Raw genomic sequence first — 13926 nt, 5'->3', positions numbered from 1 at the left:
CATGAATACGAACTCAATTTTTGTAGATGAGCAGTTTGGATTTCGCCATGGGCATTCAACAACCCATCAACTCTTAAGAGTTACCAATTTAATTCGTTCAAACAAATTTGAAGGCCACTCAACTGGAGTTGCTCTTCTAGACATAGAAAAAGCATTCGACAGTGTTTGGCATGAAGGCTTGATTTGATTGCTTAATTGAAAAAGTGTATTTTTCCACTCTGTATTATGAAATTCAAAATAATTTAACTAACAGGTAAATTATCGAAATTCCAAATCCGAGCGACTACCTGTTAGAGGAGGAGATCCTCAGGATAGCATTCTTGGGCCTATATTGTATGACATTTTCACCTTGAACTTTACTTGACTTCACTGGATTTGCCTCAGGGTTGCCATAAATCTTTGTTCGCCGATGACACAGGCATTTCTGTTAAAGGAAGAAGCCTTCGTGTTATTTGCAGCATACTGCAGAAAAGTTTAGACATTTTCTCTTGTTATTTACCAAAATGGATGATTTCACCTAACGCTTCCAAAACACAACTTATAATATTTCCACATAAGCCTAGAGCTTATTTTTTGAGTAGTAGTAGTCACATAGTTACTATGAACGGAGTTCCATTTTCCTGGTCAAACCAAGTGAAATATCTTGGATTAGTACTTGACCAAAAATTAACTTTTAAAGATCACATTGATGGCATTCAAACCAAATGTAACAAATATGAAAAATGTTTGTTCCTTTTATAAACAGGAAATCCAAACTTTGCCTGACGAATAAACTTCTAATATTTAAACAAATTTTGGGACTGGGCATGCTTTACGCTGTGCCAATATGGTCTAGTTGTTGCACTACCAGGAAAAAAGCACTTCAAAGGATTCAGAACAAAGTTCTGAAGATGATTTTGAAGTTGCCTGCCCTGGTACAGCACTACCGCGGTACATAGAATTTTGATGTTTGAGACTTTAGAACAAGTGTCTAACAAAATAATTATTAATTTAAATTACAACGATTAATTTCCTATATACTTAGATAAAATTTAGGTTTAGTTTAGATTTAAGATGACAATGTTATACTGACATGCAGGTAAACACCTATTTAAATAATGTATTTTCAAAACACAAACTTTTTTATCTTACTTAAATATATATTATAACAATTAAGGGTGATATGGTACAATTAAGGGTGCTGGAGCAGCTAGATTCAAATTAATTTAAATTAAATTTAATTTGAATTAGAAACATATGAAGCTTAAAAAATATTTAGAATCCATATTTGATAGAAACATTCAAATTTTTGTTCAAACTCATATGAAAAAGAGAGGTTAAAAGCGAGTTGTGCTTAGTATGACAGAAATAAGATGTTAACCCTACATGAATATTTCCTCAAGAGCTTTTCATAAACCACTTCGAAGCTTTAGCGAGGGGATGAGCGTTGGTATGTCTGCAGTCCATTCAAATTTCCCTAAAATTTGCATGGATGACTGTCCACGCGAGGATCTAAAAACTCTCACGGTCTACGTAGTTTATGAACATACCCTCAGGCTGTATAAGAAGAATAGGGATGATAGATGATGTAAGTTTTTGCCTTGACTTTTGTAATCATCAAATAGTTATGAAGTCTGTTGAATGTAGCCAATCTGTAGACTGGTACATATTAAAACTGGAGCAAATTTTAATTAGTGCCATAGCTGGTGCACTTACCCTACTACCATCACAGAGCGTATGTAACCTATACTACCAATGCATGAATTTGCCAATTATTGTGCATTAAGACCCACCCTTTGTTATGTTACTGTCAACCGAACGTAGTAGATCTAAGCCCCCGGTTTCAGAAAAACCAACAACGGTCAACGCCAATGACAGGCAAATAATAACACCAGTCGCTGGCAGCCAAGGCAGAAAACACAACCGTGTGTGTGTGAGTAAATTAAACAACAATCCGTATAGACCAGAGCTTGGACTGATCTGGCGCACCACGGATACAATCTGTGTAGAGGCCGCGACATTACGCTCGACGTTAGCTGGTAACTAAGCTACGGCCGTTTACCAGTAGTGGGTAATATTGTAAACGGCAGCGAAATGTTTGTCTTATTATGCCAGAGTCACTACCCGAGCAGGAGAAAATGACTAATGAATGCCTAATTCTGATCTGATACTAAAACTTGGTGCTGACCAGCATGACATAAGAGGTATAATACCAAAGAATAATACAAAAAATCGCATGCAAAATACTTTGTACATAACTGAAATTGATATATCGATACCATAAGAATACCTACATGATATTGTTTTTGTATTGCATTTGCAAAATTTGGAATTGGAATGGTATTGTGGGAACATTTTTTGGTATTATTTTTTAGAGTTTTACCTCTTATGTCAGGCTCATCCATACCAATTTAAGGTATCGAGATATTCGTTCCTGCTCGGGTACACACTGCCGCCATAGTGTAACGACTTGAGGATGTATTGCAGAGGAAAAATCGAAAAAGTATCGCGAGACAAACAAGAAATGCGTGGGCATTTCTCGTTTTTTTTTACAGCAAGTGCCGTGCGCGACCGTGTTCGGATTATTCACACGTGAACATTAAAGCTGCTCAAGGTACGGTGTTATGAAATCATCGGCTTAAATTAAAGATTCTTTGTTGCCTGTGAGTAAACTAGCCAGCCGGAAATGAATACATACTTTAATGATTTTCCAAGCGACAATTCAAACACAGAAATTTGAGCAACCTGCCTAGCATGCTTTCGATAATCTTTTACAAAGTAGCACTCATCAATCAATAACGAAGCTCCATTTAGCACTCGTGTCATACACATGAACATCAATTACCACTTCAACTGTACATCAGCAGAAGTGCAGAGCTGTGCTGTCGATTTCGATTGTTTACATTGCTCTTGATTGTTTTATTGATTTGTAACCGCATGCTTCTCTCCATCCCGAATGATTGCCACTCCGACATGGTTTAATTTACGAGATAATGCACATTTCAGGAGCTCGCGTTCTTTCGAAGTGATGTAACCTTGATCCCGTGTGCGTGTCGTGCACTCTCTCGCTCCCAAGCCGAAAATGTGTGTGTGTTTTCACAGCAATAACATTATCCGTTTCGGATCATCATCCCACGACTTGGCAATAAATTGGCCATCGGCAACATCAACAACTGCCCGTGTGAGAGCGAGGTGCGGCGGCGGGTGTTGCGGTGGCGCAGTGAGCAGACCTTCACTGATCCGCCAACACACTCACTGTTCGCTTTGTGACTCGAAGTCGTCTGCCCGGCACTGTACTGGGCTGGGATGTGAAATTCCCTTCTCACGTTGGGTCTTTCGAATTGACCGAGCGGTAATAATAGGAATAGTAAATAATAACCACCACACGCACTGGTAACCCATATACGAGCAGGAGATAAAACACGGCCAGTTCTTGGCCGGTTAAAACGAGCAGTCAGTGTGGCAGTCAATCCTCGGAGGAGTCTTGATACACAGCACAGTTTTTCTCAAGTGGTGAACCCACTTGATGACCCACTCGCGATGTTAAGTAAATTGAATATTATTGCTGCTGCCCGACGACGGTACTGCAGATGCCTGGGCGAGGGAAACATGGTGGATTTGTTGGTAGGAGCGATAGGATCGGAATAAGCTGGAGTTTTATTACAGAAAAAAAAATCTGTTCTGTGCATCTTTCATAACGTTGGTTATTTAAGGTTGATGTTTAAAGGTGAACAAAACTGTTGTTCACGAATGAGACGAGACCCAATATCGATTAAAATTTGATATTATTCCAGTCAAAGGTGAACTGGAAAAAAATCTTTTCTAATGCTTTAGATTCATATTCGGCTAATTGTCGACTTCAAGCTATTGGCAGCATGGGCAGCTATTGGTGATGAGCATCCAGAAACGTGATTTTCTACCTTTTCCATTCTATGCAGCCTTTAGCCAAATTCGAAGGGTTTCTACCAAGCTTGGAAGATGACCGGTATTCAAAGATTATTGTTATTGCTTCTTTTTTTTTTCGAAATAATCATTTATTTTTAAATTAGGTTGATGCAAATAATATTTTCATTTTATTTCCCACATCACTCAAATAGGTCGAAGAGCCACCCCCTCGATGTTCGTGTAAAAAATAAATTTAATCATTTACATGGTGATTTGGAGAAACTGTCACGATTTAACGCTTTATTTCAGATAAACATACTACATATATAAACTTCAATGAAGCGAGTGACATTATGATGTTAAAACCTCTATAGAAAAAATTATAATAATAACATAACCGTCAACTCACTTCCACCCCCTTGCTTTAAAATATTGATTTCCTTTTAATTCTGTAATAATTGCTTATCTTTTGACAGATACGCGTACTCCGTCTACTACTTGCAAAAATTCATCAGTGCCAAGTACTCAACACCACTTGGTACTGATAAAGTCTGCAAGTAGTAGACGAAAAACGCGTATCTGTCAAAAGAAAAGCAATTATAACGGAATTAAAAGGAAATAAATCAACACACTCAAAAAGCTCTTCGTAAAGGGATTCCCTTAAAAGGTTCGACAAAATTAAAATATTAAAAAATATTGTTTTTCAGAATTCTGAAATTATAAGATGTTATAATGATATTTTAAACTTATACATTAGGGGGCGATCCCGGCGTAGTGGTTAACATCCATACCTCTCACGCCAAAGTCACGAGTTCAAATCTCACTCCGGGACAAGTCACGAATGACCCAAGAGCGTTAAAATGACTATAATAAAAAAAAACTCATAAATTACAAGAAGAGCTTGTAAAGTATGTGTTTGAGGTGTCCACTCGGCTGTCGACACTCTCAATGTGTGCCACGCGATCGTCTGTCTACTCGGTAGCAACCATTGTGTGGTCCTCTTAATTGTTCTTCATCAGCAGTTCTTTCAGTCGATGCGTCGTCGGCTTTGAGAAGCAACCGTTTCGTAATGAGTGTGTGAGTGTTGACCACGTTTTGCGTCCATTGCCACAATGGAAGCGCTCTGACCCCCGTTGGCGAATCTGCCATACAATGAAACCACTGGAAGCGACTCCCGTTCTGGTGGAGGAGGCTTATTGGATAGTGGAAGATAAAATGTTTACTGTGTTGTACCTTTTGACTATAGTTTTAAGATGTATTTTAAAGTGAAAAAGAATTCTCGGCTTTGTAAAGTTAATTCCTGTTGAGGTTTATCAAATAAATTAATAAACAAAAAAAAGTATGTGTTTGACTCATAAAACCTTTAACTTTCAGAGCGTCACAATCAGCGACTTAATGATTCGTGAGCGTTCACTCAGAGTGCGAGCTCCTGAATCGTAAAATCGCTGATTGTGGCGCTCTGAAAGCAATATTGACACACACACACTTAGAAATAACTAATTTTACACGTGACGGAATCCATCTTTGACATAAAGGATCAGACGTAAACAATTATTTCATGTAATTTTGTGCTCCCAGACTGAAAAGTTCGGTACTCGACGAAAATTACGTTCGATTGAGTGAGTCTCAGAGCACCTTAATTTACATGATTTTTTCTTAGTATGCAGGTTTTATGAGTCAACCTCTTCTTGTAAATTAAATTATCATTATAACATAAAGTTATTTCATAATTCCAAAAAAAAAAACAACTTTTATAGAAATTGAGAATAAGTCATCGTTATTATTGATATTATCTATTACGATAATCACTAAAGTTTCATGATCGATTATTTTCAAATCACTATGCGCTACTGAACAAATTGAATCAAAATTGGAATAAACGTGATCAATTCAAGTTCTACTGTGTCTGGAAATACACGTACACTCATAAGGCTGATGCAAAATTTGAAATTTTCGCTGGACAGTACTCAATCGGACGTTAATCCGGACCACGTCCCAACATTTAGACTCATTTGGTAAGACTTTGACTTGGCACAAACCACAGAAGAAATTGACTTGGCACAAGGTGTTCACTAATCACCGGGGGACCAAATCAATATGCCACTGAGATATATCTTCTAAACTAAGGGTTCTTCACATTTCCTAAAAAACGCGGATCTCTAGGTCTACTTTCAGGAATTTATCATTTTCCCGGTAAATCCGGATATCCGCAGGACCTTCTAGCTATCCATTAGCAGAATCGATATGGTTATGGTATATTTTCTCTTTGTTCATGATTGTATGCAATTTAGAAAAAAAAAATCGCGGATCTCTGGGTCTACTTTCAGGAATTGACCGTTTTCTCGGATATTTCGGATATCGAGAGACCCCTCGATAACAGAATCGATATGGTGAAAGCATATTTCATCTAAGCTCATGATTGTATGTAATTTAGAAAAACTCGCGAATCTTAAGGACTACAATGGCTTTAGCCGTCGATTTCTCGTGAATAAAAGCTCACTCATGAAAAATAATGACACCAGCAGGTAGAGAAATGTTTCCTCTACCAGTTAGCATTGTCATTTTGGAGAGGTAAGATTTAATTCGCGAGAAATTGACGGCTAAAGTCATTGTTTACAAAAGCAATTACGCCCCTTTGAAATGTTGGCACTGAAATATTGCAAATATTGTATACAAGCGCCCATATTTGTAAACATTATTGCTTACAAGTTGCTCGTTTGCGTGAAATAAAATACAAGTTTACGTGAATGAATTATTCACATCATACATACATACATACATACTAGACTGATGCAAAATTTGACTTTTTCGCTACACAGTGCTTAAATGGTTTCAAATCGGGTCCTGATTAGCCTCCCAATGTTACAACTCATTTGGTTGGAAACAGACTTCGCACAAGCCATTTGAAGTTTGCATGTAAATTACTATGGGAAATCTAAACTTTTTGTTCATTGCCTTCTAGTCTTTTTCCATATTGAGCTGCGAAACAGTTCGATAGCTATTCTTATAGAAAATTTTCTCAGCTACAACTTTGCTCAAGATCGTTTCTATTTTAAATGAGACTTGAAAAAGTTATTAATTATTTAAGAGATTGGTTAACTTATGACATGATCAAGCAGCTGCTCTGTAGGCAACACTGTATTTTGCAGTGTGACATAGTAGCCATGATTTGTGTGTCCTATTAAACGCCCCAGAAACACCAATGTTGCCTGCTGAGCAGTTGATTGAGCATGATCATAAGACATCAGCGCATTGAACCATTGATAACTTTCGATCCTTGCATTTAATCAAAAAGTAGTCTTGAGCAAAGTTGTAGCTGGGAAAATTTCCTACAAAACTTTTGAAGCAGACCGATATGGTGAATTATTAGATAGACATTAACAAAAATCTTGGTTTTACTTTAGTAATTCCCATACAAACTTCAAATGGTTTGTGCCATCTCAGTTTCTCACCAAATGGGTTCAAATTTTGAGAGGTTAGTCAGGATCCGATTTAGAATCGTTTAAGTATTGTGGAGCGAAAATTTCAAATTTTGCATCACTCTACTGGGCATAGTGTATGATTGTTCTTGCCACACAATTATACTAATGCAAAAATGGTGCAGGCCAAGATTGCAAATACTCATTTCAGCTAAAATAATGTTTTTCGGAATAATAAAACCAAAAGATGGTATGATGGCATGTTTTACTTGTAACTTACATGAAAAGGTTACAAAGTATGCGTTTGAAACATAAAACCTTACGGAGCGGTTGGTACGGTATGACTTCTTACGGAGCGGTTAGTACGGTATGTCCCCGCTCTTTGATTACCTGTGGATTAAATGTTAACCACTGTCTATACTTATTAAGTAGACATGGTAAACATTCACTTCCACAAGAATTAACTAAACGCTACACAGTAGGCCTGGCCGCTTTATTGTTTGTTTCACATCCTTGATGTGCAGCAGGCATTAATAATGACAAGAAAAATGATAGATGTATCATTTTCCAGGATTCTTTCAAGTACTGGCTGTGTATGTGTAGACTAAAACCTGTAAATTTTGCTTTCTATGAGTCACAATCAGCGTTTGCTGATTGCTGAGTGAGTGAGTGAGTGAGTGAGTGTGTGAAAAATCGCTGATTGTGACTCTCATGAAGTGAAATAAACAGGTTTAATATGTCAAACACATTCACTACCGATTCAAAATATGATCATAGCATCTAATTATTTCACAATTAAAAAAAAAACATTGTTTTAGATGAAATGAGTATTTGCAACTTTGGTGCAGACATCGAAAGCTCTCAATTAATAACTGTGGAAGAGCATCTAAATAGAACACTAAGTTGAGAGCACGCAATAGCTTGAAATACGAATAAGAAGAAAATACCGGGTTGCCTTGACTCAGTTTAGGTTGTCAGTTATGCTATTTACATAGGGGAAATGGCTCTAATGTTGGCCAATTGATCTAATATTGGGCCTATCGTTAAAAATCTGCCATTAATCAATTTTATCTAGATGAACGCGTCATTGGGACGGTAGTTATTAATATTTTTGGTCGCTGTTGAAAATTTATTCGATTGCATAATTTATGTATGTGCCCAAATTAGGGGAATTCAGGCCGACATTACATCCATTTCCCCTATCTGAATTTACTATCAAAAAGTAATTTTATCCTGCTCGGGTAGGAACAGTACCACGAATCGACCATTTTTACGGTTGTTCCGGGTATTCCAGAGGACAAGCTGGTGCTCTACTGGAAGCTCGATTTCTCCAAAAGGTGGTCATTTATCTGCAAATAAACTTTTCCAAGGACTCCACCATGATTATATCTCGTCAAATCTTCTCAAAAATCGTGTTGGGCCCCAATCAGCTCAAATCTGATACGGTACCAGAGCAGCAGAAAATGACTAATGAATACCTAGCTCTGACCTCATACCAAAATTTGGTATTGACCAGGGCAACCCGGTATTTCTGACAGCTTGAATGTTTTGGTTTGCAATTAATACGATACGATACGATTACGGTGCTGTGTGAAAAGTTCCCTGACCAGCAAGAAGAAAATCGACTTCTTGAAGCAGATTGAGAAGGACGGTGAGGAGGGCATTCCGTCGGTGCAACGGTTGGTTTGTGATAAGAACGACAAAGGCTAGGCCAATTTTGAAAAGCTGCCGGAGGCTATCAAGGGCGGTAAAACGTTGGGCGTCTTCTTCAAGGAAAATTTTCCAGGTGAATTCTGTGAATCGTGGCGAGCCTTCATCAAGGACAAGAGCTTCGACACGGTGGACATCAGCGTCCCAATCGGGTACATCATGTGCTCCAAGACGGGCTCCAAGGTTATCACCATCAAGAAGGCCTGCCTGGTGACGGTAGACGTATTCAACAAGTACCTCAAGAATCACATCATGGTGATTATAGATGCTGATAAGAAAGTAAAACATGCCAAACTGTCGGAGGGTGTCGAGTAGGCTCTGACGGCAAAAGGTACGGCTCCGGTGTGGACACCAACTAGTTGGACATGTGCTACCCGGCGACTATCCAGTTGGTCGGATCGATTATCTGTGCTCTGGGTGCGCATTACAAGTCCTATGCTCCAATGTCGTCTGAATGTTGCTGGTCAATCCGACGGAAACGACTCAGAAGCACTACACCTTTCTGGCCAATCTGGAAGAGGAACTGCTGAAGGTGATGATTCCGGGCAAGAAGCTCTCCGAGTTTTTCGACGCTGGAATGTATTATGCCAAGAAGGAGGACCCCAAGCTAAGACGTTCTGTTTTGCTATCGGGTTGGAGCTCCGGGAGAATTCGATCGTAGTATCTCAACCAGAGAAATTCGGGATGAAAATTGTATGTTAATTAGGTTGAGTGCAAGCAATAAAATTTCCGTGTGATTTTCAGCAGCAAATCACCAGCACTCGGTCAATTGGTCATCTACCAAACCAAACTCACTTGAACAATACCGAACTTCTTTCCACGGCACAATCACACGGAATTTTTATTGCTTCCACTCAACCTAATTAACTTATTTTTTTTTTATGTTACAAAAATCGAAAACCATTTATTCCATCTCGTATAAGATGACACATATCCGAAAATAAAACTGCTCTTTAACTTAATTCTAAGTTAAACAGAAATCTCACTTCAAATTTACATACGCGGCATTGGTGCTAAGGACACAGTTGCTACCCTTCACCACCATCAAATCAAATCCATCGTTAGCCCAGTAGTTGGACCAGGAGTTCTTTATAAGCAAGTAATCTTCTCCACCGCCACCAACCTGCATGATTTAATCTATCCAAATTATTAATAAACTCTGGGTCGTACTACACTCCATTTGCGTAGTAGCTGAAAGACTTGTGACCGGCATCGATAGTAATCGACAGCCGTCGGAAGCCAACATTTTGAATTTAAATGTGAACCGAGAAGAGAATTGCTGGTCTGAGTTCCTCTAGTATATTTGATTACAGTATGTTTCTGAAATACACAGTCAAACAGCACGTAATGATGTGAACAACTTCAATGACAGCTGTCCAGCAGTGCTCCCATTTTATTTAATGAACAATCCAATGCCTACGAGATTCTGCCGAAGGTGGGCCGATGGATGTGCCTAAGCTGTGCCGAATCTACTTATGTGCTGAGTGACTTATCCCTTGGAGCAAACATGAAAACTTCTTAAATATAACTTATTTATAACATGTTGTTAATAAGTTATACTTCAATTGTACTCATGTTTCCAAAACCGACATATGAAAACATGTTGTAGGGGAGAACCGTACATAACGCACTCCCGAGGTAAGACGCACGTTTTTATTTTGTTTTGAGTTTTTCATACAATTCTAGGATTTATCATGCAGGATTTTGAGTTCAGATGCTATGCTAGAAGTGCTGTTTGATAAGACAACAAAAAAAGTTACGTAAAAGCCATTAAAAACACAAATCAAAGTCAGCTGGTGATACCATTATACCATTCCCCTATATGCATAAGTCTAGCAGGTTTTCATCAAATACAATCTGTTAGAAATGTGTTATAAATAGGTAATATCGAGTTGAAATACCGAATTAAAAGTGCAATATATGAAACAAGTAATGTTCTTTTTTTTCGAATTTTATATATGTTTTGATAAACTTTATTTCATTTCTCAAGGCATTTTTTTATACTATAAATTAGTTGTATATAAGAAAAAAAAGTAGAGTCTCAGCTGTGGTTGTCATAAATAAATTATGTATACTCTTTTAAAAGAAACTATGTTGCTTGAGTTATGTGATGCTTCTTTTGCAATTTTAGATGTGTCACCAGCGATTTGTACAATCTCATATGCTATGTTAAGAATTTTCTTTGAAAGCCAGGAACTTGAGAGAATTCCCAAACTTGTGGGAATTTAATTGAGATATCTAACTTAATGTTGGTAGCCAAGCACAGGCCTGTTTTTAACTTTTCAGCTTTAAATGTTTGTTGGGAACCTTCTTATCTAAAAGTCGGAGTCGGAGTCGGATGCCTTCCGACTCCAACGTCGACTCCAACTCTACAGAAATTACATGGAAGTTTGTAATCAAGAAATAAAAGCTATCGCTAGGATTTCAAAATAAATGAAAGTCCTAGTTTGATCCTGATGAATGTGGGTGTATTTATTTAAACTTGTTTCTTGATTTTACAATCTGGGAACGTAAATTATAGTTCTGTAATTCAAAGTGTTTTTATGTTACTTCATACGCAAAGTTGGAGATTTTCAGAGTTGGTTGGAAATGCTATCTAACATGAAGCTTTAGTGTGATAATTTATTAGCTAGAGAATGATATTAGAAGATAGGTAGATAGTTCCGTTAGAGTACGGCAGTATGAAACTATCCACCTACCCTCATCTAAGATCATTCTCTAGCTAGTAAATTATCACACTAAAGCTTCATGTGAGATAGTATTTCCAACCAACTCTATAGTTGTGTGTCAGATCCTCAGTTGTAAATAGTAAAATACTGTTGAACTTCGGATGTTCAGGTTTCTTTCATTAATTGTTACATTTCAAGTGATAAGCCTGAAGGGATCTTCATCTTTATCATTTCTCGGAAAATCATTCTCAAATTTGATTCTTTCAACCCTCCTGAGAGAATAAACTTGTGAAGGAGACTACAAACCAAAACTCACGCATGCATTTTCACGCACTCACACTTACAACGCCAAAAAATCATTTCAGCTTAAAACTCATAAAAACCGCCCAAACGTTTATTGATATCACGTTCATGCATGTTAGTTTAGTTTTCCATCGAATAATGGAAAAACAAGACTATTAGCAAATAACAACGCCAAAATGTAAAGCAATAAATGTTTGTACCGGAAGTCTCATCGGTTATGATTGCGCAGTAGAATTTCGGAAGGCAAAACTTATAGACGAATAACGTGAGTTTTGAGTTTTTGAAATTTGCCAATTTCTGATCGTTATGAAAGTCATATCCTTTAAAATTAACATTATATTCTTTCTATATCTAGGACTCCAAAATTATTCCAATGTCGGTATACAACTGTGAATTCAAAATCTGAATAAGAGCTTATTAAGGTTAAAACATGCTTATTCAGCTAAACAATGGTTCATTCAGCGTTGAGTCAGCTTAAATTGTATGTTAATACGCAACGGTTTTGATCAGGCATATTTTTACTAAGAAAACGAAAGCCATTGATGCAATTAGTTGGCCCTCTGCACCACTTACAATGCTCAGAATACCTTAGTGAGTAAGATTGACAAATTGAACCTTGAGAATGCTTTAAGTATGAACTCTTGTTGAGTGTAGGTACATGACAATATTTTGAATTAATATGTACATTTGTTGAACCAAAATATCCAATCACTCACCTCTGTCCTCTGTCTGTCCCAACAGTGGCTGCCTGCTATTCACTTCAACGTTATTATTATTTTCGCTCGTTGAACGTGACCGTGTCTCGTTCGCGTTCGAGGAATGGGCTGCGGTATTTTTAACTTTTTGTGTACAATTTTTCCAACACTTTTATTATATTTTTTTCGCACACAGCCAAATCAGATCATTTGCAAGCTAATATTGTAAAGAGGATTTCGTTTCTCAAACACTGTTCGGTCGTAAAGCTGGATGCTAGCAAAAAAATAACAAGGAAAGCAACAACGAAATAAGACCAGTCAGCACCTTTCACGATTCTCCGCAAAACCACAAAACCGGATCGAATTCGCCGATAAAGAGAGTGTTTTACCTTGGCGACAGTTTTCGTTCTCTTCGGTGTTGCTTCCTCCCGCAATCAACGAAACACTTTCCGATGAGCAATGAATCGAAAATAAAATTAAAACCTTATTCGCCACGGTAAAGAAAGCTTTAAAAATTGCGAAAAAATAAATCACTAAAAAATGGTAAAACAACACATACCACCCCACGGAGGAACGGTCAAGTAGAAGAGTGTCGCGCGCGTACCGCAAAGCCAACAATATGGCAAGAGAGTGTAGTGTTGTGGATCGAAACCTGCGATCGACCGTCGTCGCGAGTGATTAAATTATAACTAAAAGCAAAAATGAACATCGGCACCCCCGGAAAGCTGTTCACATCGGACGCGCTACGACACTTGAATAGCACACAAGCTTGGCCCGCGCGTGGTTGCGATCTCGTAGAACAAGTATAAGTATTTAGGTACCCACCTCAACAGCGTGCGTCTTCGTCGCTGATCTCCGAGCGTCGTTCGCGGTTGATCATGCGCGAGTGTGGGTTGATGGGGGTGATCAAGAAACCGAAAAATACATGTAAATGTTTGAAGCACTAGCAGTTGCAATGGGGAATTGAACCACCCAACCGTCTCTTGCTTCGTTAGTCTAAAATGAACCGATCATCTTCGGTCGCAACGGTCGACGGCTAAGTAAGTGCCGCGTACACATGTGTGAACAACTAGTTAGCATTACGCGAGTATTGATCACGATCGCCATGCACTGCGATTTTTTATGTGTTCATTTTCTCATTTCCTTTCCACAACAGGCAGCAGCCGGGTTGCATTCAGTGCACTGTTTGTGTTGTTGCTGAGCCTGGCTCACTACGTCTGATGTAGGGTAGAACAGTATATAATGCACCCATGGGGTAAAATGCCC

The 13926-nt window shown here is 38.2% G+C and overlaps 1 protein-coding gene across 4 annotated transcripts in view; it reads right to left on the bottom strand.

Moving 5' to 3' along the window:
- The window catches only part of LOC135711160 (myb-like protein U), a 62789-nt gene extending 49446 nt beyond the window's left edge, over positions 1-13343 (bottom strand). Inside the window, exons 1-3 of one of the 4 annotated variants that reach the window (XM_065233915.1) lie at positions 13220-13343; positions 13050-13105; positions 12682-12934 (exon numbers count right to left, since the gene is read on the bottom strand). The gene's annotated coding sequence lies outside the window, so the exon portion shown is untranslated. Of the gene's footprint in view, positions 1-12681; positions 13195-13219 lie in introns of those variants that run through there. The other 3 variants (XM_065233916.1, XM_065233914.1, XM_065233913.1) reach the window with 3 other exon arrangements.
- Positions 13344-13926: the final 583 nt, after the last annotated feature.

This window comes from Ochlerotatus camptorhynchus, unplaced genomic scaffold (assembly GCF_037179485.1).
Source record: "Ochlerotatus camptorhynchus isolate MF236.1 unplaced genomic scaffold, CSIRO-AGI_Acam_v1.1 ptg000423l, whole genome shotgun sequence".
NCBI classification, from domain to species: domain Eukaryota; kingdom Metazoa; phylum Arthropoda; class Insecta; order Diptera; family Culicidae; genus Ochlerotatus; species Ochlerotatus camptorhynchus.
Note: the sequence above shows the minus strand (reverse complement) of the source record. Positions and strands in the feature narration are given on the sequence as shown.